The sequence below is a fragment of the Zophobas morio genome, unplaced genomic scaffold (genome assembly GCF_036711695.1).
Source record: "Zophobas morio isolate AGI-343-1 ecotype UQ-CSIRO unplaced genomic scaffold, CSIRO_AGI_Zmor_V1 ptg000023l, whole genome shotgun sequence".
NCBI lineage: Eukaryota > Metazoa > Arthropoda > Insecta > Coleoptera > Tenebrionidae > Zophobas > Zophobas morio.
The window spans coordinates 6,187,098-6,213,549 of NW_026972128.1; the positions used below are offsets into that span (position 1 = coordinate 6,187,098).

At 34.8% G+C, this 26,452-nt stretch overlaps 1 protein-coding gene across 1 annotated transcript in view; it reads right to left on the minus strand.

The window, feature by feature from the left end:
- LOC135134670 (protein toll-like) overlaps positions 1-10,842 on the minus strand; it is a 348,414-nt gene extending 337,572 nt beyond the window's left edge. The window contains exon 1 of the mRNA XM_064063424.1: positions 10,793-10,842. The gene's annotated coding sequence lies outside the window, so the exon portion shown is untranslated. The remainder of the gene's footprint in view (positions 1-10,792) is intronic.
- Positions 10,843-26,452: the final 15,610 nt, after the last annotated feature.

Sequence of the window (26,452 nt, forward strand, 5' to 3'; positions counted from 1 at the left end):
CCATCAACTGTATCAACTTTCTCCCCTGTCAATGAGTGATGAACTGGCACATTAAACAGTACTACCATCAGTAGCGTCCTCCGCCTTGTCTAGCCGCAGACATTTTTCTTGTTCGCGAGTGGCGTTTCGGTGCCTCGGCAAGATTGGCCGTCGGTCAATAAGGCGAACAGCATGAGTTTCGCAGAGGCACCCCCTGCCCGTGTTTCGTCTTGTTTTTCGTGTGGTTTCCATACCGCGACCGAGCCGGCTGTATATTTTATTCGGTTTTAAAGTTGATTAGAGTGAACGGAGCGATGCCAGCGGGAGGTCACCCCCCGTCGCTATGTAAGTGCTTATCTTGGCCATATCAAACCGTTATAACATGGAGTCGCTCGTAATTTATAGGCAAGGTGAGCCCGCTTCATTAGGACGGCCCCGCCGCCCCCCGGGACCGACGTGTCGTCCAGGCGAGAAATTTTCTCGTGAGCGAGAAATCGGAATCGGGACGACACACGGTGCGAGAAAATCTCGGCTGACACCGGAGGTTTTCTTGCTCGTTTGTCAGTACGCGACCATATATCATATTTATTACTATTTAAATTTCAGATTGAGTCGACGGCACAAAATAAAAAACTTAAACCGATTTTACGTTCATAAATCGACGTTTGGAAGACGTTAGCTTTGCCGGCTTTTATTGTCGGGATTGTTGTGATGTGTCACTCCATGTAGGTGCTCGATACATTGCTGACCAAATAGTGGACCTTGTGAAAACACACGAAGAAAATGAAACATTTTTTAATGTCTTGTACGACATCTATATCAGGTCTTTGAGAAATGGGCAATAATCAACAACCTCAAAAGTAACGACAGGGCATTAAATCAACGGTAAAGTGGCGTTTAAAACCATGCTATTGAAATAAAATTCAATCTAGGTAACTTTCTCAACTTTTTACTGGGAAATATATTCCTTTTGTCATATACCTACAATGCAACTCTAAACATATTTCTCTTGTATTTACAGACTCTAGGCAATATTAGATAAACTGCTTCCCAGATGAACCATTTTTCATAAACGGCTTTATATAAGAATATTATCGAAACACACACTAGAACTCATTTCTCAATAAAAAACTAGTTTATGTTTTTTTGAGACGACGTCATCAACTTTCAAAAGGAATGAACAAATAAGTTTGAATTACTATCATATAATACGTGCTATATGTTATCAAATTTTAAACTTTGAGAAATATTGAAAACACCAGCAGGCTTCAAGCTTAAAAATCTATTCAATTGAGGTATGCTTTACTGTAAGTGAATGACGTCATTGACTTCTTGCAAGGGATTTGGACAGCTTTTGGTTAACACTTTCGCATAATTAAGATCGTGTATGTCTGAAAAGGTAAAAATATTTCAGATTAAAGGAAAGTTATGTTTCTCTTAACTATGACTCGACAAGTAAAAAGGGCAAAAAAAACGCAAAAAATCTCTAACCAGTCTCACCCATTCGTCATAAGTTTATAGATAAAGATTGAAAACAACAAACCCTACGATAGTTGTTTATAACACTGTTACGAAGTAAACCCATTCCCCCCCCCGTACGATGCCTAAGGCTTTTCTAGAGGGCTTCCTAGTATGTACGGCGATGATGGGTGACTCATGATCGGTGACGGCGGCTGGACGGGGTTCGCTGAAGAAATGCCTGGAAGCGGAAGTCGCGGTGGGTACTCTAGAAAAACCTTCATCCCGGAATATCTAGAAAGGAAGTATGGGTTAAAATAGAGACCACCTTCGAGAATGATTCATTCAGTCAACGAGTGGAGTCCAGTAAATGAGAGAATTTGAGACTAATCAAATCCATTCCAGTCGAGTCGGAATTGTCTTGTACATGTCTGAATAGTTCGTCGTGTCGTTTTGTATTACTGTGAAATAAATTGTTTAGTTTTACCCACGCCAATTTTAAATCACCGATCAACGTAACAATACAAAACAAATTTTTGCAAATCTATCGGTTTGATGCTTTTCTTCCTCACCCTTTCTCTCCTATTTTTACATAGAGCAAAATTTTTAACAGCCTCAAAAGATTCAACTAAAGTTCTTAGATATGGTCAAAGAATGGCGGACTATAGTTTATTACATTATTAAGTGCACAACTCTTAAGTTTTTTTAGAAAAACAAAATCTCGATTTGGATAGATAAAAATTTCATAGGGGAGGGTACTGAAAAATTGAAGTTTTTGCGAAATCGTTCAGAAATCAGCAAAAAAATGTACGAAGTGGATTTCGAAGAGTTGAATCTTAAAAATACGGCAGGTGATGGTTTTGGCCTGAGATTGGGAGCTGTCATCGTAAATTCCGAAGTAAACGTGACATTTTTATTATTAGGAATGTAGGTATTTAGCATGATTTCGGAAAAGCTTTTGAAAAAAATCATGCTTACCCAAGAATAATAGTATTATCAGGGAAATTAATCTCAAATCGATACGATGATCTGTCCTCAAAATATTTGGTTTCAATGTCAAATTTATACTATATTTCATTCCAAATTGCCACATCTCAATTTGCAAAAATGGTTATAAATCTTCGAAAAAGTGACGCTTAAAAGACTTCAAGGAGTTGAAAGCAACAAAATTATCTCGTTTGTTAAATTTCGAAAGTGCCTGCGGAAAAGGTCCAAATTTTATAAAGGGGGGGGCTACTGAAAAATTGAGATTTCCGTGAAGATTGAGGGCTATCATAAAAAATTCTCTAGTAATTGTGATATTTTTTAAAAAGTTCATTAGTGCTGGACAACCTGTGTGTCCAAAAATTATGAAAAAAATCATGCGTACGCAAGAATAATCGGTTTATCAAAGGAAATAATGCCAATCTGAGGCGACGACCGGTCCTCAAAATATTCGGTTTCAAAGTGAATTTTCCAAAATATCTCAAAAATTGCCTTTTACCATCTCGACGATTTTGAAAAAATGGTGGAAATTTTCGCAGAACTGAAGGCGTAAAATTCTTTGTGGAATCTAAATCAACAAAAAAATTTCCTTTGTAAGTTTGAAAAGTGCCCGAGGAAAGATCCAAAATTTCATTGAAAAATTGAGATTTTCGTAAAATTGACTAAAAATCCACAAAAAAATCTAATAGATTTGAATGAGCTGAACGACTAAAGATATTTTGACAGAAATCTCTCATTCCTGAAACACATAGGCACAAGTTAAGCTTCCTATGTGCGCAGGGTGGTCAAATAATTATTATTAACAGCTGTGAGTTTGTGAAAAATCTTAAAAAAAAAAATTACCTCTATTTGACGTTTACTTACAAAAACAAAATTTCGATTTACTTATCGATACTTTAAAGAAGGTCAGCAATTATTCACTCTTGCCAGATTTACTCTGAAAAATTAAAAAAAAAACGATGGATACTTCCAAAATTATTTTGATTAGAGATTTCAGGTGTCCGACACCAAGCAGTGAATTAAAATACATATAATGAAAGAATAGTATATTATTAGCCAAGGTTGCAGAGCCAAGCATTCTAGACCGAGCGCAAATTAGAACCCGAGACGCGCAGCGTCGAGGGCTCTGAAGCGCGAGGTCTAGAAGTGGCTTTGCAACCGTGGTTAATATACTATTTTTTTCACTAGTAGAAACCATAAGGCAATAAACTGAAAAAATAAACGTTCAATTTTTTGACGCAACATGATTTTGTTTTGATTTCTAATCAAACTTAATCTAAATCTTGAACACAAAGAAAACCGTTTATACTTGTCGCTGAGTTAATCATTTTATCTTCTACCGTCTACCAACTACCATGCGTATACTCAAGTAATGTTTGTAGCACACATTTGTTCATTTTTTAAGAAATAATCAAATCAAACATTGCGTAGATAACCTCAATTTTTCTTTTTGAACCGGTGGTCGCAAAAGTTGAATTTGCTACCTCTAAATGAGTCGACATTTGCATGCGTCATGGCTGCTAGTGAAAAAAAAAAAATTTTTGAAAGTTTTAACTGGTGCATCCTGTATATTGGAAAAATGATACTGCGTTGCCAAAATTTTGAGCGTATTATTTGAAGTCAACAAATCGCATCAATTAAATTATCAACTTTTTTAGCATCCTGCATAAACAATTCAAAAAAATTAAAATATATTCACTTTACATCTTGAAGTCCATATTTTATTTACCTAAATTTTGTATGATAACATCCAAAACTTTCTAGTGAGGATAAATAAATAAATTTAGTCATTCTGTATTTATTAAAAAAATTAATAAAACTTATTTGGTCGTGTCTAAGGCAAAGAGTAAAATTTGCCTCTATAAATTTTAATTTTTGTATGATTAAATGTACCATTAAAAATATAACCATATGATTGAAAAAAACCTCTAAACCATGAACTGTATTTTTAAAATAATGATGTTGGCATTATGACTGTTTCACACATTATTTGACAGTTATTTGATCGCAACTGACAAACTGAACAATCATCGCGTTATTTTAAAAATAAATTTCATGGCTTACTAGAGAATTTTTTTTCGACCATATGGTATTGAAAAAAGAAGCATTTGATACTATAAATTTCTAACCAAATTTACTTGGTGAAATTTTGAAATGATGTCATCAATTTTTTGGAAGGAAGAACAGCCGAACTGTGTTTTTTAATTTCTCATTTAAAGGCATAAGGTCAAACATTGGGGTGGACTAATAATTTCAGGTATATAAGGTGCAAACATGGAGCAAAATTTCATGACGTTTGATTCAAAGATGCATGCATCCAATTTTCTCGTCATTGACTGCCGAACTTTTTCAAAAATACCAGTGTTGTTTCTTATTGCATTACCCCTTTAATTGTCCGATTTCTCAAATTTTCTTCATTTTCCACTGGAGTAGCGTACACTAAAGTTTTCAAATGGTTCTATAACTAAAAAATCAAGGGATTTAAATCTATGTATCGAGTAGTTGTTACTTTACTTTTATCTCCCCTTATCTTCGAAAGAAAGTAACTTTCCGAAAATTATTCAAGGATCAAAATTTTTTTAAATAGTCCAAACAATAACTTCCTAAATTTTTGCCGTATGTTCAATAAACACCCTGTATACACAGATGACGTCGCAAACAAAATTTTGAGGTGGCGCCACCGAATTTTCGGTAGAAATACCTATACATAACAATGAAGACAAATTTTCGTTAGCATCTCGTAGTTTTGGATTTCATCCGTATAATAAAATCGCCTACAGAGAACAGACGGCAGATGGAAATGGAGACCTATTATTTCTAGAATGTATGAAACATCGAAAAAACATTATATAATTTGTACTGGCTTAAAGGCAACTGGCGAACTGCGTCGATGAATGTCATTGGATCCCACTTAGAACAATAAATTTAAAGTTTTGTAATTCTTCGGAAAAACTGGATTTGTTCCATTGTATTCATTGAGGAAGTTCACTTTAAATAATCTTAGACCAATTTTTGAAGAGAATCTTAGATCAAATAACAAAGCTTTTCTTGACCGGTGTGCCACAAGGTTCGGTCTTGGGACCTATCGTGTTAGAAACTGAAGGTTCAAGACTAGATAAACCTAGACGCGAGGTCGTTAAATCCACTACTACTACAACAACTACTAGTGTACTACTTCCTCTGAGAACATTCTTTGAGATTAATTCCAAAAATTCTCTTTTACTGTACCATAAAATGAAACCTCTCAGTTCCGAAACGTTCTTCAATTTAATTTAAACAAAATGATTGAGTGGTGCTGTCTTAATAAACTTACATTAAAATACGAAGAAATGTGTCGTTACTTCATACATTCGAAAACATAATTCCACTTATTCTATCATTCTCTAGAATGTAAAAAATCAGTTGGAAATCTTGATGTCACAGTTAATAATAACGTAATATCCACACTACGAATGTTCGTGTTTTTGCCAATAATTAATTTTATTTTGTGAATCTTCACTTTTTTTATAACGTTGAGCTTTATATCCCCTATTTTTTTGCGGATTTTTAGACAAGTTCTTCAAAAGCTCACTTTTTCAATACTTTCTCCATACGAAAATTTCGATCTCTTTTTGACCACCTCTTAAAATTACCTAGAGAATATTTAATTGATTTATAATTAATATCTATAATTTTTGCCCCCATTTTTTAAGACCAGCAAAAACATGGTGCCACTTTTTCTGACGAGGTACTCACAAAGAGTATGTTTTTAATTGTAGGATCTGTGACCCTTATTCTGACATTTTCATTTTAGTCAACAAAATAAGTCCTGGGCTATTATCCTTCCGCCGTAAGGTTTTTTTGGTCTTCGCTTAATTCAGTTGGTAACAATGTACAATTATTTTAGCAGACTGGAATACGATACACTACACAACAAGACTCCGTTAGTGATGGTGAAACCATGACACCGTGACAATTTTACGTAGTTATCATAATTTAAAACAAGTTGTTATCATATGTTATACTTTAATCATCAATTTTTTTCAGAATTAGTATTTCAAGTTTGATGAATCACTCTTGACTTGCATGCGTCTCCAAAGGACCTCAGCAAGACCTTTTTTTCCATTTGTTTTGGCTTTATTTATGCTAGTTTTTTCTGTTCCTATCAGTCTATGTATCTCATTACCTTTTACTAAGTAGTTATATTTTACTTGTATGGAACTCAATTAACATCTTTCCAGCAAAGCTATATAATTACGTATCTTCTGACATTTATTTTTTACTACCTACTTACAGCATGTAGGTAGTACTCGCAGATGCGTATCTAACGCTCCTATTCCAACATGAAATATGAAGTGCACACAAGATCATCAGTTACAAATGAGCCAGATGCGGATATAGTACACATTAGCGGCAACCCAGAAAGAAGAAAAAAACCTCCCGGTGTAGTATTTCTGGAATGAGCGAAGCGAGGTGTGACCCGGTGGAGAGGAGGTTATCAAGTCCGGTCCTGCGTGAGTTATCTGCATGTTATTGGATGGAAATAAGCGAGCTCGAAGAGTTCCATGAAAGGTAGTCGAATTCGTTTCAGTATTCGTGGTCCTTTTATGGCGATTTTCCTTTTCGTTTTGGGGTAATTATGCGGCGTCAACGCTGCACCATGGAGAGGACTGACCGGTCAGCACATGCGATGGTCTTCGTGTACTCACAACATTTTCTTGGGGCAGCCAGCCCTCATTAGCATATAATATGCGCGGATTTTATAGCCGCTGCACGGGACCATTATAAGAGCTCTTGTCATGGTCGGTGCGTGACGCCTGTCGTATAAGTCACATCAGGGATGGATATCTCGGCCTCAACAACAAACCGTTTGTAGCTGCGATATCACCCGGACGTCCACTAAATCGCGATTGTATCGAATTAATTGCCGTTTATTTCTCCAACAAGGAAAAATTTGTGTATTCTAACGAATAAGCTGCACGTCACTGGCAATTATCGCATACTCGATCCTCAGTTTCCGAGTCTTGCAGGACGGAATGCTATGTGGCGCGAGATTGGAGTGTGCTGATAGCGGATTTGCTAATTTATTTAAATTTGAGGAGGTAAATATAGGAACTCAACAGTTTGTTTATTTATTTAATATTTATTGACAGACGGAAATTGATGTGAAGAAGTAAGAACCAACAGGGCTTGAGACAACCGGAAAATAGTAGGTGGTGGTCTTTAGCAAATATTCATTCAATTATAATTTATTATCGGCCAAAAGACTGGTCAAGTTAGGCCAAATCAGGTTAGATCAGGTCAGGCCAAGCCAGTCAAGGTAGGTGAAATCCCATCAAGTCAGGTCGTCATGTCAAGTCAGGTCAGGTCATCATAGGTCAGGTCAGGTCAGGCCAGATCAGGTCAACTCAAGTCAAGTCAAGCCAGGTCAGATATAGAGGACAAGAAGAATGGCATCAGGCGGCCGGAAGTAATACCTAGAAGTGCTCCCGGCCAACCTCACAAGGGGTTTTAGTTTTAGCCCGTAACAGTCCGGCACTACCTGGAGCATGTTATCTAGCTGCCAGTGCCCATGATGGGTTTCCCCTTCACAGAAAAAAAAGGTCAAGTCAGGTTAGGTCAGCTAAGAGCAGCTCATATTAACTCAGGTCAGGTCAGGTCAGGTCAGGTCAGGTTAGGTCAAATCAGGGCAGGTCAGGTCAGGCTAGGCCAGGCCAAGCCAAGGTAGGTCAAATCCGATCAAATCAACTCAGATCAAGTCAGATTAAACACGACAAACTTGTGTATATAATCAGGACTGATGAACTTTAACTATTGGTCAGTTATCTGCTTAGTCAATAATAATTAAGTTTTGATGCATTATGTTCGTCTTTCCACCGGATCGAGTTCCTATCTGAAAATTGTTGGTAAACTAGGAAGCGCAAGGAACCTAATTCTTGTGTGTTAATTTTGGAAAAAAAGGCTGTATTTTTTTTGTATGCCTATTCGTCTCACCAACCTAAACGAATCGAATATTAGGTTTTACTATTTGCTTACAGAGCTAGAAAGTTCCAAAGAGTCGAAATCTTCAAATCCCATTGTAGAATCTTGTGCCGTTTTGGTATTCTGTCTCGTTGATTTTGAAAAATAAGTTGTTCTTTAATTCTTGGATGAGACCTTTCTAAATATTCTCTTTAAACCAATGGAGTGTTCGGTTTGAAAATTTGCCCGTAGAACTGCTTCAAGGAACCGAATGTTTGAAACCACAATGCGGATTCTTGTGCTATTTTGAACTTGCTGCGTTTTAACTCTCAAAATGACACCTTCCTATATATTCGTCTCTGTATACTAAATGGAACGAGTGTCAGGTCTGAAAATTCGGTTCAAAACCTAGAAAGTTTCAGGGAATCGAATATTTTAAATCGAACACAAAATTCTTGTTCCATTTTGGAGTTGGGTCTAGTTAAATTTGAAAAAATGCTTATTTTTAACTTTGAAATTACACTTTTTTATGAATTCGTTTCTCCAACCTAAACGGATCGAGTATCCGGTGTCAAAATGTGCTGATAGAATTAAAAAATTACAAGGAATCGAATTCTTCAAACTCCAGTGCTGAATCTTCTACCGTTTTGGAGTTATATTTTGGTAAATTTCAAAAAGGTTGTTTTTTCACCTTTCTGAATATTCATTTCTCTAGCTCAAACGGATCGAGTATCCGGTTTGAAGATTTGCCCGTAGAACTAGGCAACGAGGGTACTTCAAGGAATGAAATGTTTCAAAACACAATGCTGATTCTTATCCCGTTTTGGATTCATTTCTCGTTGAATTTGAAAAAAAAAACTGTTTTTTAACTCTTTTAAATTACACCGTCCTCTCTATTCATATCTCGATATTAAATAAATCGAGTAGGAATCCGGTGTGAAAATTTGTTTGTAAAACTAGGAAGCTTCAGGGAATCCAACGTTTTGAACCGACGTTATATGAGGTTAGGTCAGGTCAGGGCAGATCAAGCCATATCAGATCAGATCAGATCATGTCACAGCAATTTATCAGTGATCATTTGAGCTATATACAGTGTCATATTTCCGTCAGACGTTTTCTTGAAAAATCGTCGGATCGGTCTATTTTACTTTTTAAAAGAACACTTGTTGACGTAAAACTTAATTTTTTGCAACCAACCGTTTTTGAATAATTTTTAAAAGGTAATGATCGTAGAATCGTAGAATTTTATTAAATAAAGTTAAAAAAATCGATTTATTAATACAAACTGAACCAAAATTCTACAATAAAACAACAAAACTAGAGTAAATGTTCAATCTGCCATCTAGCAACCATTTGGCTCAAACCAACACGTGTTATACATTTTGTATTGTCTGTCCAGTGGTATATACGGTTATATTGCCCATTTTATTCGAATTTTTTCTTGAGATCTTGGAAACTTTTTTTTAAGGTATAGACTTTAGATTTTAAATAACCCCACAAAAAATCAACGGGTGTTAGATCTGGCGAACGAGCCGGCCATTCAGAGGGTCCAGGTCTCCCTATCCATCTAACCTCGAAAATGATTCTTCCACGCCAAAATGCAGAGTCCCTATTTTGTTGGAATCACATTTGCATACGCTTAATCAACGACATCACCATTTTCATGGTTTGGAAACAAAACAATGCACCAGCGGGAACACAGTCAAAATGCAAAAAAAATAACTTATTTTTATATTGAAGCAACGTAGATACTCTTTTTGTTTGATATATAAATAAAAACAATATTTTGGGCGGCGTGATTTCAATAGTTTGAATCCCTCATTTGTTTACTATGAAAATCGAATTTTTGTTTTTCCAACTCTATTAGCATTTTCCCAAAAAATGCTTATGTAAGGTACCAACTTTTTTATGAGAGAAAATCAGGAAGTCACACTCTAGAGGCTACTGAAAATCTCCTAGCAATTATAGATGATGACCCCCATACATCTTTCGTCCCAAGTGATTTGTCATATTCAACTTGTCAGAATTTGTTAAAAAGGAGTTGATTTTCTTTTCCTACAAAATGCAGGCGATTCAATAACTTAAATCACTGCTTATGAAAAGAGAATTGTAACTGCGTATATATAAACTCGCAAAATATGAGGATGTGCGGTACTTTCTGTACCGCACATCCTCATTTTTTGTGAATGAGGTTGAGAATTTTCTATCCTCAACCTCATCCACAAAAAATGGAAATTCGGTGTGCCATGTCTGGAAGCGCGAGGTATCAAAACATGCTGCAAGAATTTATTGATCAACTTGCTCCTGAAGAATTACAAAATTGATATTTTTAGCATGACGGTGCAACAGCTCATGCGGCTCAAACAAATTTGAACTTTCTAGGAGAATTTTATGACGACCGTTTAATTAGCACATAGACCAATCTATCCACCTCGATCACCTGATTTGACACCTTTAGATTATTTCTGGTTCTCGACTTTGAAAAACAATATTTTTAGACAAGAAGTGGATACAATTGAAGACCCAAAAGTGAGAATCAGACAAGAGTGCGAAGAAAGTGTTTCGCTCGAAATTTTTACTCGAGAATTTGAGTAATTGTTGTAAATTCAATGAAATATGTTACTTATCATAAAAAAATCATTTTTAAGAACAACGTGAATTACGTGCTAAATTCATTAAAATTTTATAATTTTTTAAAAATAATGTCAAGTGACGACCTACTTTTTTCGGGCGAATTTGTTCTGTCAACAAGTTCTTGGTTAACTAGATCACAGATCAAGAAAACCACCCGGTATAAGAAGAATATTCATATCCTGTGGGCCACTTTTTCTCTTGAACTGTGACTGATATTATATATATATCTTTTAACTTCCAGAGATTATAAAGATTTTCCGAAGAAGTTAGGACTTTTGGAATGAACTTAGAGCGAACCAAGTTCTGCCTAAACAACCTTAGAACAATTTTTTTCTCATTTGAGATTCAACTATTACTTTCTGGTAACAAACTAAGGTTTGCTGTTGCTTAAGTCATATGTGAAAAATTACAAGCAAATCAATGGAATTTCTGTCGTCTAAACTTTCTTGAAATTTTTAGTATAGTGCAAACAAAGTGAAAAAAATTACAACTTCTTTGTAGTTGGATGATGACACTAAGGTGCTTGAGAGTACAACCATTCCTTAAATAATATTAATAGAAGTTAATAAAATTTCACAACTTTGAATTTAAATTTATTTAACCAGAACTAGATATAAGCCACAAGATGATACTACACTCTACTGAGAATTGTTTGGTTTCCTAATCCCTTCATTATAACCCAATAAAATTGAATTTTTTCCACGGTAAATGTTGTTTATGTGAAAGTGAAAGCTCTCAGCAATATCACTTTTTTTTTCAGAAAACGTTCTTCACCACCTCTCACCAGACACCACTTTTACTCAAACGTCCTCCACTTTTCCCTCCATTAATCACTATTATCTCCATTTTTGAAAATTATACATTTAGTTGTTTGCATCGAATGGGCATAATAGGGTGCTTCTTTCTTGCCGGATGATTGAAGATGCAGTCCTGAATGGAAGTGCATTTGCATACGTTCCTTCGGACATCGCAAATTACACATTACGGGACTGCTGGGCGTCTAAATTATGATGCTTCCCACCTTGCGAAATGCCCGAGTGCGGCCGTAATGACTGCGCCCTTCGCAGATGGTTCCTCGAGTACCTGCGGCGGCATGTCAGGTGCCCGCCGCTGCCGCCCCACGTCACTCAAACCCGGAACCCTCGTCATACGTCCGTGACGTTTATTTTATTCCCGGCGAGAGATCAACGGGGGCAGAAGTCGCATTCCGGGAGTTCCCTGGGTTATTTTTAATTGTAACAGCGCGGTTTTAATCTAATTCTGACATGTGTCATGTCGAGTGGACGTATTACGTTTGTCTGTTTGTGGTCTGTGCCATTGTGGAGTCGGTGGGGCTCTCAGATTACGGCCGATAAGTTGCCGGTTGAATTTAGTGCGATGTGTCCGACACGCCTCGGCCGTCTAATCGCAGATACATCTCACGGAATTAATGAAAGGGCTTGATCGCGATATACTAGCGAGCTTTTTCAGAACGGACTTTCGATAAGAGAACAAGAAACCAAACTGAGAATGGAGCGGAGATTAGTCTTTTGCTGATGCAAAAAATTTTTGAAGTTTTAATTGCGTCTACACGATGTGTTTTCCCATCCTGCTGTGTACTTCTTTTCTATTATGTGATCTGTATTCGTTGATTTATGTGTGTTTTTAATTCGGTTGAGTTCAACTTTTATGTTTCTTTTAGTAACGCCGAAAGAAAGTTACCTGCTCCGACAAAATAATGAATGGGAGTTATTTCACAATATTTATTGTTCTTTCACACATAAGTGTATATTTTTAGATAAACTTTTACACACTCTACTGCTTAAAAATACTTTTTTTTGTACGTCACACGTTTTTCAATTTCAAGGTGGTGCAATAAAAGTAACAAAACTATTTATTTTAGTTGTAGTAGTCACTACTTTCATTTTTGCGAAAAAATTCTAGGCAAATTCATTAACCACAGATATAGGAGTATGTTATTGCAAAATAGCATTTACCAAAAAAAAAAAGTTAAGGAGGTGTCATCACATTGTTGGTTAGGATTACCTATATATGAGTTTTTATAACAATTGAAGGGCTCAACAAAAATTTAGATTTAGTTTGACGAAATTGAAAAAATGTGTTTTATATGATCTAGGAAACTTGGTGCAACGTTTAAGCTAAAGACGTGCTTAAAAAATGACATGATTAATAGAAATCTAGATCAAAATATAATATAAAGTTTTCTGATCCTGAACATGTATCTTGTGGTAATCCTAGTTGAGTATACTGTTGGTTCATTTTAATCCTTATTTTTTGTCTAATAAGGCAAACATAACCATCAAATTGTATTGATTTTTAACAAACTATGCCATCAGGTTACAACCCATTGCAATTATTTCAGAAAAGTAATTATTTACATTACTAGAAACAGTTCAACCAGTTACATTATTTCATTACTTTCAACACTTGGAGTTACCGTTATCAACTCATGGAAACATTCTTGAAAGTGGATTATTCTAGATGCAAATTATTCTGGTTGACTGGTCAACTGCGTAGGTATAAGATAAAGAAATGCGATGGTGCTGTCAGACCAATTGCATATGGAATTATTCTCTCTTACTCTAAACAAAGCCTCTAGTGTACCTAGAGAATCAATTTCTTTGTCTCCTACAGATGGAGATGGATTTATATCTAGCTCTCCCAATTTTACAATTATCAACAGAACCAAGACAATCTGTTTAACTCATCAATTTACACACAAGTACAATTCATTTAGATAAATGTAGAACAACATTTTGAAGTAGAATTACCAAAAAGAACAAATAAAAAAATTTAACAGATGAGAAAAATCATTCGATTCAACTTAGAACACTACTATCAAATACAGTCATTTTAATTCCATTAAAGGCGAGTTCCGCTTTTAAAACTGCTGCTGTAGAAGACTGAAACAACCTTTTAGTGTTAGGTAAGTGTAGGTAAATGGTAGGGTACTCAAAGAAAATTATGTTTACCACATGTTTTTCCAGATTTATTAAATGGTCTTTATGGATAGAGTTAGTGCGTTGCGATGGTGTAAGTACAAAATTCTTGAGAAAGCTTTACTTATTGGTAATGAAAAACACAAACTCTCCATTTTATTGTTTTTGTAGGTGATTTGCAACAATATAACATTTGCATGCGATGGTAGGCACATGAATGGTCAAAGAACTATTTACCAAGGTTATCAGTTATCACTGTGCAAATCGAAGATTATTTTTCAGAAGCAGTTGAAATTTAAATTCTTATTCCACGTAACGAATGATGTGACTTGACGCAATATAATTTTGTCCTACATGCAACTGCTACTACACCTACAAATACTGAGAAGAAAAATAAAATTAAAAATACCAAGAATGTTACATATACCTAGAATTTGCAAAGTTGTTATCCCGTAACAAGTTTTCCTTTAATTTGAGGTTTAACACAAGGTTGCCCGGATTTAACAAATTTTTATGAAATAAATTATAAAAAATCGATTTAATTTGCATACATTTCTCATTAACATTTGTAAGAACCTGATAAATATGTGAAATCCCAACTGTGCCTGTGGAGACTTGGATGTGCTGCTGACATGATTAAAAAGCGATAAAAAATATACGTTAAAAATACATTTTTAATTTCTGGTATCAATAATATCGGTAATTGGATATACTACAAATTCCAAAAATATCGGCTTTAGCCAATTAATCAAAGACGTGGTTTCAATGGTTCAAACTGAATAATTAATGAGTGTCTCTTGTCTTCCGTTAAAAGTGGCACAAAAATACTACATGAACATTTATAATAAAATTAAAATTAGAATAAAATCAGTGTTGAAAGTTTTTCTGTTCAGGATGTTCTTAGACAAAGGTGGGCCATGTAAACCTAGTAATGAAATTTATCGTATTAGGTTAAGTTGCTTTTAATGTAAGATTAGAAAAGCTGACAAAAGCACTGTTGCCAGCAATTTTACACTTTGTATTTTTCATTCCAATAAGTACGATTCAACGCACTGAAGTAAACAATTATTATTTCAGTATTTAATAAGTAAGTATAGTCAATATAATCTAAATTTAAAATTCTCGTTTGAATAAATAATAATTAAGTTTTAACGTTAATAATCCGTATCAATACTTTAGTTTATTAATACGTGAACAACGAACCTATTGTTCTCATTGGTTAGAAAATACGAGTTTTGAGATTTTGTATTTTGGGGTATTTTACTCAGCATAGGTTTTATCGCAACAATGAATAATTATTATGAATACAGCTGTTAAATGTTTATTTTGATTTTACTTTAGTCCATTTACCGAACAAATAGAGTTATGACGTAGGCTTCACCTGCCTACAAAGTGAGCATCCACGCTTACATGATAACATCAAAATTGGACGTATCAACAGACTTCGGCAGGATGTTTGAATATTGTTGCTTATATTTGTATTTAGTTTATGTTCTTTGTTTTTAAGATCACATAACGTTGTAAAGCAAGATAAGATTAATTATATAATTATTATTATTGTTGTTATAATTCTACATGGTAAGTAATGTCATTGCGGATATTTTATCATTTATCAAAAACATATTATAAATTTATGTGTTAGAAAAAAAGCGCGTCAAATTGACTCTAAAAATTACAAGTTTTCTGGTAAACTAATGGCCGATTTGGTATACAATGGTCAAATGTTATTTCGACAGAACTTCTCTCGCTCTTAAAGTATATCCCGAAAAATTCTGCTTTTTCGCAAAAGCGTGGTCAATATGAAATATATTTTAAGCAGATAACCAAGGAAAGAAATGTAGATATTCTCAATTTCTCAGTACATGCTCAACTTCGACTGTTTATGTTTATACTTTGAAAAAATTAGACTATTAGCACCTTCAGATTACAAGCATCAGCGGTTAAAAGAAAATAAAATTTGACTTATTTTGTCTCCTCAACAGAAGAAGAGAGAACAAAAATACTCATAAATTCGAAACGATGAGGGATAAATTTTGATTAACGATTTACGATAGTTTTAATTACCATAAAATACTCGCAAAATTTCACAGCATTCGGTTTTTGCAGTTTTAAAGCTAAATAATTGTAAAATATTGTTACAAAATTTAGATTTTGAATGCCAAAGATAAAAACTCAACACGGATTCATAAATCACACATGTAGAATCATGTTATTTTTAAAAATTTTAAAAAACATTTAATGTTGAATTGTAAGATGACGTCGGCATTCTTTAGGAGGCCATTAACGAACACGTTTACGTAATGAGTCGTAGGTGTATATGTACTACAAGTCGAAGTTAACTATCTTCTGTCGGATTAAAGCGTATTTCATAATTTCATGAGAAATTTTTTGACCAAAATTCAAACAAAACAGTTATAGTGATACATTATTTCCAGTCCTTGGTCTTATGACACCGACAAAGTTAGAAAAAAATTGATATAAATACATATGTTATTAAAAATGTGTGGGAAGAGATTCTTATGATAACATGAGTAATTTAAATGTTTTTCTCAGTGTGTCTTTTGTTCTTTTATTGTTGCATTTGTCTTTTTTATGCTACCTAACTTCTTACTCAATAAAAAAGCTTCCACAACTTGTATCACATTGACTTTTTAAATAACGTTAAGCGTGATAAGAAAGTTTTTAGGATGAACCGAAACAAAATATGACTAATGAATTAGTAAAAATATGACTTTTATGTAAAGTTTCGTCGAAGTCCTCTGCTCTGAACACCTAGTGAGATGGTTGCAGTCAAAGATCCATCTCTGAACTATATCGACAGTGGATCTACAAAATTCAGTTAGATTTCTTTTAGATGAAATTCATTCTTGAAAGTAAGTTTTGCGAACGTCAAAGCACAATTTTTACTCGTTTCGTAACAACTGCATATTTTGTATATAACAAAAATGAAAACGATAGAAAATACAGATCGAATTGTTGATAGCGGGCCACTTCGATCTTCGATCTTGATGGACCTCTGGCAAAATGACTCGTTTTGTATACTTATTACATAAATGTCTATTATAAAATAGCAACCCAAGCACCAGGTCCACAAAACTGTCATTTTATTCGTCGTCACGTTACTTTTACTTGCAGCAGTAAATCAAGACTTGTAATCCCGCGAAAACGAACCCAAGTACAATACAACTTTAATAAAGATCCTAGGCTGGTTCGTTTCTAGAAGTCGGCCGAATGATATGCAGGATCAAAACTAATTAAGACGAAACTAATTGAATTTGGCTGGGGGCGGCGTGGGGCTGGCAAGCAAGTTTGCGAACGACACATCGTGCAGGCGATATCTCGCGTACAAGACGGATATCTCCCGGAGCAAATGGTCGTGTATGTGTCTGCGTATATAATTCACCCGGAAATGGAAACTGCGTGAAAGATTTATGGGGACCGCTTCACCTTGCAAACGGCGAACGAGCGGAGAGAAGAAGCGTCTCTCTCTGTATGTATATGTGTGTTTCTCCGCAAGACGGTTAAAAAATCGAACCGCATCTGTATGTAAAGTGGCGGTATCTGGCAGGCAGGTTTGAAGAAAGATTGAGTTTGATTTTTAAGACACTTTACATCTCATTCGGGTTGACGTAGAGTGACGTGCGCAAATTGAGCAAATCAGACGTGGCAGGTCGGCGGCGGCGACGAACGCATTATTTGCGACGCCGGAATCTTTAAAGGCGAAGTTACACGTTATTATTAGGAAATTTTGTTATAGGTGGGTTGCGTACGGCGGAGGATGCTTAATTTAATGGAGGTTTCGGAGGCTACACGAAGCGACGAAGCAAAAAGGGTAGCAGTTTCGGTGGAGTCTTCAGCGGAAAGCCTCGGGTTTGACACGTCGAAAAAATGTCTTAAAAATTATAAGCAAACACTCACATTTTTCAGAATGGTGTGTATCGACAGAACAGTTTCCAACGATCGATTTCTAAAGAGCTTTCAATACTGACTTTGATTTAAATTCAATCTTATTGCTTACTAGTGTTCCTGCGATATTTATGGTTACCTGCAACACAAGACAACAGATGTTCATTAGTTTGTCAAAATTTTAATTGATTGAAACTTGAATCCAGCACCCTAAAATTTGCCGTCAACAACATTTCTGCGCACAGTCAAAAAAATATCGTATTAGCCTAATTTCATGCCTATTGGGCATTTTACATGGCGCAGAGTATGAGCATGCAGGTTTCGCTTTTCTATCTTCTGTTGTTTATTCAGTGTCGCATTGAGGACATGGAGGTCCACCGGAAAATTAACAAAGTGGGGCCCTATGGTATTGTATAATACACAGATGTTGTTTGGGTTTATTATTGATACTATTCTCAGTTTTGCCGGCGATATTGACGTTTTGAAAAAAAATATGTTGTTGGAATTTTAATTAACCTCGATAAAGTGGCGTAATTAACATCCCCGCAGTCCGTGCAGATAACTAACAGGAAAAAATGTTGACATTCTCAATTTCTCAACATATGCTTAACTTCGACTGTTTATTTCATACTTCGACCGAATTCAATTATTATTAGCACGTTCAGATCAACAGCATCAGCGGTTAAAAGAAAATCAAATTTGGTTGCTCTTGTGTCCTCAACGCAGAGGAAAGGACTAACTGATTAACTCAGAGTCAGTTTTTACCCAAAAACATTAATAAATTTGAAGAAGTTCGGCAAAAATTTAAGATGATGGAAAACCGTGTTTCAAATAATCCTAAAATATTTGCATGATTTCACAGCATTCGGTTGTTACAATTTCTAAGTTAAATTATAAAATATTGCTATACAATTTTGATTTTTTTCCCAAAAATCTGGATGTCTAGGGTGAAAACTCGACACGGATTCATGAATCACACGTGCAGGAATATACAATCCTATTAAATTAAATATATATACTACCAAAAAAAAACATATTAGTAGTAAGTAAAATGGTACGTTTCACCCCACATTTTGTTTTTTTTAATTCATTACAAAGTGCTTTACCATCCTTTTTTTTTTTAAGAAAATAGCCCAGTTTTGACGTTGAAGTGTTTTTTTTTTCTAATTTTTTTGTAAAAATCTAAAAATCAACGGTTTCTATATGGATAGGCTGGAATTTGGCCAAAATCTTTAGAAATCCACAACTTTTTAAAAAATAATCTTAAAAATGGGGTGAAATGTTAAAAAAATTGATAAAAAAACTGATTTTTTTATTTTCTAATAAAGAAATAAAAAAACTTCAGTCAAAATTCGTGGCCGTTTGCTTAAAAAATGATACAGGACCTTAAAATAGATGAAAAAACATGCAATAAATAGCTTCAATAAATGAAAAAAAAAAACTGTGGGGTGAAACGTACCATTTTTCTTTCTACTGATTTGAATTTAGAATTTCATCTTAAACGTCTGATAATTATCAGACGTTTAAGATTATAATCCAATCCGATCCTTTCAGATGAGAATTGGATTTGAAATAACAAACAATGCTTTTGGAATCATCAAAATTTATACTTATTTATTATGAATTAAAAAACATGGCAAAATTGTAAAATGTCATTATTTTAAAGGGGCATAAACGAAAAAAAAATTTATTTACGATGCTTACGATAACTTTACAACGCTTGCAAAATTTCAGCTCATTCTGTTTTGCAGTTTTAAAATTAAATTGCAAGATGTTGCAAATTTGATTTTTTTTTCTCCAAAAATCTGATAGGATAAAATCAAAACTCAACAGGGGTTCCTAAACCACATATGCAGGAGTATCTTAGGTTATAAAATTTAAATAATATTTACTACTGTAAATTTTGGAGATGACGTCAACAGATTGTTGGTAGGGATGAAAATTTGACAGTTGGTTCAGCAGTTTCGGAGATTATCTGTTTAATAAACATCCGAGCAGACGGCAGACAGACAGACAGACAGACAAAAATGGATGATCTATTGTTTCGTACTAGTTTACGCTCTGGAAGTAAAAAGATTGTATTTAATATTTACATATATATGTAGTTTTTTTATGCGTCTATCATACTTTTAGGAATATTTATTGCATTTGTAATTGTAACATCCTGTATATGTGAAAAATGTGTTGTATCACAAAAAAAGATGTAGACTGTTTTAGAAATCCACCGTTTTGATTACTCTGAAATAATGATTATAATAATAACAATAATAATAATAAAAGTTAGGCACCCATATACAACGTGTTACAGAAAAAAGTACATTAAATTTAACCACGAACAGAACTCGTCAACAGAAAACATTTTTCGATTTAGCATTTTTTTAAAACGAATTTTTTTGTCACAGTTTTACCCCCCCATTATTTAACGAGCCGGCCATGCATTTCTTCAATTGTTGACCGTGAATTGTACTTTCGATGCATCAGGTGGAAAGTGTTTGTTTTTACCCAATTTTTTGGCGAGTTGGCTAGCGATAACGTTTTTTCAGCTTCCAAACAGTTAGTTGCTTTTCGACTTTCCTTTGCGGTGTTTTCACTTTTCGTTGTGTGAAGTTGTGCCCCTCTAGTCGTACAGTGAATACACGGACATGGTGCTATTTATTGTATGGAGAAGCCCAGGGAAATGCAGTGCAAGCACAAAAATTTTGATACTCTTGAATTTTTGCGGGAACGAGTGATACGTGTTGTTGAAATAATTTGAAACAATAAAATTATGTTACAAATACTCACAGACTTATTTCGTCGCCGTCTTCAGTGTTGTCTAGCTAGACAATAATGGTGGCCACTTTGGACATTTGTTATGAAGTTTTTTGCGATTTCAAGGTAGGCCTTCATTAGCTATTACAGTCCTGCATTCAAATGTTTACATTTTTTGTTCCGTGTTGTGTTCATTTCTTATCCCCCTCCTCAAGAAGCTGCTTTGTTAACCATGGGCGAGTAGGTGAATTTGTATTGTTATTTATAAATTTAATTGCTTTGGATTGCTATTACCAGTAAAAATTAATGTACTTTTTTCTGTAACACGCTGTATAAACCCATATATATTCAAGATGTTTTTAGACAAAAGTGAGTTATGAAATTCTTTCTTCACGTTGGTTAAATTGATTCTTTGACAAAACGGTTTGTCTCTCAGTCTTAAGACTGATGTTCACTTGAAACCAACTTGCTCACAACTACACCACAATTTGTACTTCCTGAGCGTAAGCTAAGGAAGTGTAGTAATAGGCTCCATTAGACGAATGGCCACTTTTATATTTTCTCGACGTTTCATGACCCCTACAATACGAAAAAAAGTACTCTCCCGTTTCGTCTGTCTATTTGTCTGTCTGGGGTCTGTATCCACTTTTATTAGACATGTAATCTCCGAAACTCCTGGACCGATTTTGTATGCATATTAGAAAAGAAACCATCTCGGGGCCCCAAATGTATTTTTTTTTTTTTTCAAAGAAAGTGAAACCTTCTCCAGGGCTCGAACTGTACTTTTTCTAAAGAATGTGAAACCTTCTCGAGGGCCGCAACTGTTTTTTTTTTAAGAAAATGAAACCATCTCGAGGGCCCCAAGTGTATTTTTTTTTCAAAGAAAGTGAAACCTTCTAGGGGGTCCCAACTCTTTTTTTCTTAATAATCTGAAACCTTCTCGGGTTTTCCAAGTGTCTTTTTTTTAAAGAAGGTGAAACCTTCTCGGGGGCCCAAATGTGTTTTTTTTTAAGAATTTGAAACCTTCTCAGGCGCCCCAACTGTCTTTTTAAAGAATGTGAAGCCTGCTCGGGGATCCCAACTTTTTTTTTTTAATAATGTGAAACCTTCTTGGGGTTCCCAACTGTCTTTTTTTTTTGTTAAGAAAGTGAAACATTCTCAGGGGCCGCAAGTGTATTTTTTTTCAAAGAAAGTGAAACCTTCTAGGGGTCCTAATTGTCTTTTTTTAATAATGTGGAACCTTCTCGGGGGCCCAAATGTGTTTTTTTTTTTTAGAATTTGAAACCTTCTCAGGCGCCCCAACTGTGTTTTTAATGAACGTGAAACCTTCTCGGGGGTCTCCACTGTTTTTTTTTAAAGAAGGTGAAACCTTTTCGAGGGCCCAAACTGTCTTTTCTTAATAATGTGAAACCTTCTCGGGGTTCTCAAGTTTCTTTTTTTTTTAAGAAAGTGAAACCTTCTCTGGGGCCCCAAGTGTCTTTTTTTTAAGAAATTGAAACCTTCTCGGGCGCCCAACTGTTTTTTTTTAAAGAAGGTGAAACCTTCTCGAGGGCCGCAACTGTGTTTTTTTTTAAGAAAATGAAACCATCTCGGGGGCCCCAAGTGTATTTTTTAAAGAAGGTGAAACCTTTTGGAGGGCCCCAACTGTCTTTTCTTAATAATGTGAAACCTTCTCGGGCTCCTAAGTTTCTTTTTTTTAAGAAAGTGAAACCTTCTCTGGGGCCCCAAGCGTCTTTTTTTTAAGAAATATAAACCTTCTCGGGCGCCCCAGCTGTCTTTTTTTAAAGAAGGTGAAACCTTCTCGAGGGCCGCAACTGTGTTTTTTTTAAGAAAATGAAACCATCTCGGGGGCCCCAAGTGTATTTTTTTTTCAAAGAAAGTGAAACCTTCTAGGGGGTCCCAAGTGTGTTTTTCTTAATAATCTGAAACCTTCTCGGGATTTCCAAGTGTCTTTTTTTTAAAGATGGTGAAACCTTCTCGGGGGCCCAAGTGTGTTTTTTTTAAGAAATTGAAACCTTCTCGGACGCCCCAACTGTCCTTTTTTAAAGAAGGTTAAACCTTCTCGAGGGCCGCAACTGTGTTTTTTTTAAGAAAATGAAACCATCTCGGGGGCCCCAAGTGTATTTTTTTTCAAAGAAAGTGAAACCTTCTAGGGGGTCCCAACTGTGTTTTTCTTAATAATCTGAAACCTTCTCGGGATTTCCAAGTGTCTTTTTTTTAAAGAAGGTGAAACCTTCTCGGCGTCCCAACTGTGTTTTTTTAATAATCTGAAACATTCTCGGGATTTCCAAGTGTTTTTTTTTAAAGAAGGTGAAACCTTCTCGGGAGCCCAAGTGTGTTTTTTTTTTAAGAATTTGAACCCTTTCAGGCACCCCAACTGTCTTTTTAAAGAACGTGAAGCGTTCTTGGGGATCCCAACTTTTTTTTGTTAAGAAAGTGAAACCTTCTCGGGAGCCCCAAGTGTATTTTTTTTTCAAAGAAAGTGAAACCTTCTAGGAGGTCCTAAATGTCTTTTTTTAATAATGAGAAACCTTCTCGGGAGTCCAAATATTTTTTTTTTAAGAATTTGAAACCTTCTCAGACACCCCAACTGTCTTTTTAAAGAAAGTGAAACCTTCTTGGTGATCCGAACAGTTTTGTTTTTAATAATGTGAAACCTTCTCGGGGTTACCAACTGTCTTTTTTGTTATTAAGAAAATGAAACTTTCTCTGCCCCAAGTGTATATTTTTCAAAGAAAGTGAAATCTTCTAGGGGGTTCCAACTGTCTTTTTTTAATAACGTGAAAGCTTCTCGGGATTCCCAAGTGTTTTTTTTTTTAAGAATATGAAACTTTTCTTTTTCTGTTACACTTTGACTAGTACTTTCTATATTGTTTTTACTCCATAGAAGTTATCACAAGAAAGTAAAGTTTCACAGAATCAATTTTCATAATTTTTGCGTCGAAATAACGTTCGACCAATTTTTCTTGTGGTGTAGTTGAAATTTTTATTAACATAAATTATTATGGGAACTAAAGAGGAACCCTGCCAGTCTTTCCAAGAGCTTTTTTTATATTTTGAAAAATAACTGAAAAATTTTAATTGAAGTCGAAAAAAACGGTCTGAAGATTAAAAATTCCAACTATTTCAAACCAACTCATTTAATTAGTCTTTGCTTTCCGAAAATTGGTCTCTTTGCTAACTCGAACCTCCTGAATATGAATCTGCGTTCAGAACTGACCTATACAGCTTCCTGATTTTTTTAATTTTTCGTGAATACCCCTGTAAATTATTATGATTATAATAATAAGTTATAATCCTTACTGTCAGTATGTTTTAAAATTTTAAATTATAGTTCCACAATTAATTAATTAATTAATTAATTCTTTAAGCTTTAACTAATTTTATAGCTTAATGATTTTTTTAGTTGCGGGGAATTATTTATTTCTATCGCTGCCACTCACAAGAGCTCTGGAGGTTCGTTTCGCCGGCTTAGAATATCCCGAGGAGCTCCCTATCAGGAGAGCGAGTTGGCGCCCGAGCAACCGCTCCCGTAGAAGGCGCCACACCTATGGAGTCACAACGGCGCTGACCGCCACAAACACCTAGTAAGCATAAAGTAAAGAAGTACTGTAATAGGACAAAATAAATCACCAAGTTTATGCTTTCTAGATGTTTTATAGTATGTAAAATATCAAAAAATAGGTCTCCTATTTCGTCTGTCGTCTATTGGTGATTTTATTATAGTTTCAAAACTTTTTAAAACCACTGGACAGTTTGTTGTGAAATTTAAGAAAAGCTCGGTACAAAATTTTCGTAAATATTCGTTATAAATACCTATATTTAACCCATATGGTGGTTGCATCTTGAACTTAAAAAAAATATCTAACTCACTCATAGTAAAATCTCAGATATATTTAAGTATGCATTATTGTTTTTGTGGTTTTTAAACACAAAAAAAAACAATATTACAAACGTCAAGCTTTTGAAAACCCGTACTTTCCCACAAAAATCAAGTTCCATCCTATGAATACATTACAGGAAGCAATTATCCGTAGTTTGTCATAATTATCGCGAAAATACATATCGCGAACAGATGTGCAGTGGCTGTATCTTCGGGCAATTAATAAGAGCAAACAAACTTAATAATGAGGGTGTAATAAAATACGGCGAAAAACAATTTCCCCGTGGCCCGTTCGTGATCAATTATCAATTATCGTCATCAGCTAGAAAAGATTACCGTTCATAACTCATTTAATTATATACGTTTCCTCTTCAAATTACATGTCTTTTATAAAAGGTATCATTAGGGTTTCTTATGTCATTGTGCGCTTGAAAATTTGTGGTAATTCGAACACGGAAGGATAAGCATTATTAAGTTTATTTTACTGCATCACACCACGGTACGTTATAATTTTATAAATAACGGACTTTGCTACCGAAACTTCCAATACCGGTCGTCAAATCGCTCAACGAAAAAAATTAATTGATAAATCGCAACGTAATGGATGAAAAAGTTGAGTGAAGCTTGTTCAAATTTCCTCTGCCAACCAGAAGCCGGGCGAATAATTAAGTGAAAAAATTTTAATTTGGTTAAACCTGTGATATTGGATTTTTACGGTTCTCAACGATAACAAGACTTTTGAATTATGTTGCAAGATAAATACTTCGAAGCTTGAGATTCGTTTTAAGAATTGTACCTATGCTGGAGTAGTGACACAGCTGTTCCGGTGGTTTTATTTAAATTGTGCTTTTTATTCGTTTTGACTTTTTATTCTCAATAATCGATCGAAGAACAATTTTGCGGTTGGAGGATAATTTGGCGATGACATGGTCGCCACTGGAATTTTAACCACAATAGGTAAATAACACCTTTTTAATATTAATTTTTTTATTTTGCTTTAGGATCTACGGGAATGAACTTCGCAACATGATTTTCTCGTCTTATGCGTAAAATTACCGGAAATAAGCTTTAAGAAAATAATTCTCAATTAAATCATCAACACGCTACAACATGAACGAAAAAAGGATTTATTACACTCGACAAATAATAATTAATAACAAATAAGGAGTTAAAAAAATTAAAATCATAATTTAAAGCAATTTATTATAAATAATAAAAGAAGAAATTAATCAGTGTAATTAGCTGTCTGTTAAAACCAGTGTGTTCGCACACAATACAAATACGAACAAAACTCTACAGCGTATCTGTTTCGAGGGGCCAACTTAAATAAAACCCTAATTAGTTAAAACTTACAAATTTATTTCCCACTCGTAGGAATTGTAGCAATTGTTTTTGGCTATAACATTTGTCCGTAACGGATAATTTCATGTTTTCTAAATCTGTCACAGCAGGTAGAATACAAAAATAGCATTTTAACCTTTCTATTTAATTCTTGTTTGAGTGCTGAAAATTTTTGAGTGACCGAACTTTCAGACCGATTCCTTTAAAATTATGAATGTTAGTAAACTAGAGCTTAAGATAAGTATCCGTCTTGAGGATTCAGCATTCAATTCGCCAAAGTCCTCTGGTTTCACGGGCGATTTTCAGATTGGATAGTGTCCGTTTAGCATGAAGGGACGAATGTATATGGGACGGGTGTCACTTTAGGATTAAAAAACAATTTTTCAAAGTTTAGGGGAACATAAGTCTAGAACGGTTTAAGTATCCGTTTTGTGGTTTTCATCATGAGATTCTTTCAAGTTTTCTAGTCCCACGGGATAACTTCTAGACCGGATATTCGACCCGTTTAGTGTGAAGGGACGAATATATCGGACGGGTGTCATATATGAATTAAAAAAAAAAATCAAATTTTTGGCGGAACGTAACTCTAAAACGGTTTAAGCAACAGCTTTGAGGTTTTCAGCATTTGATTTCTCGC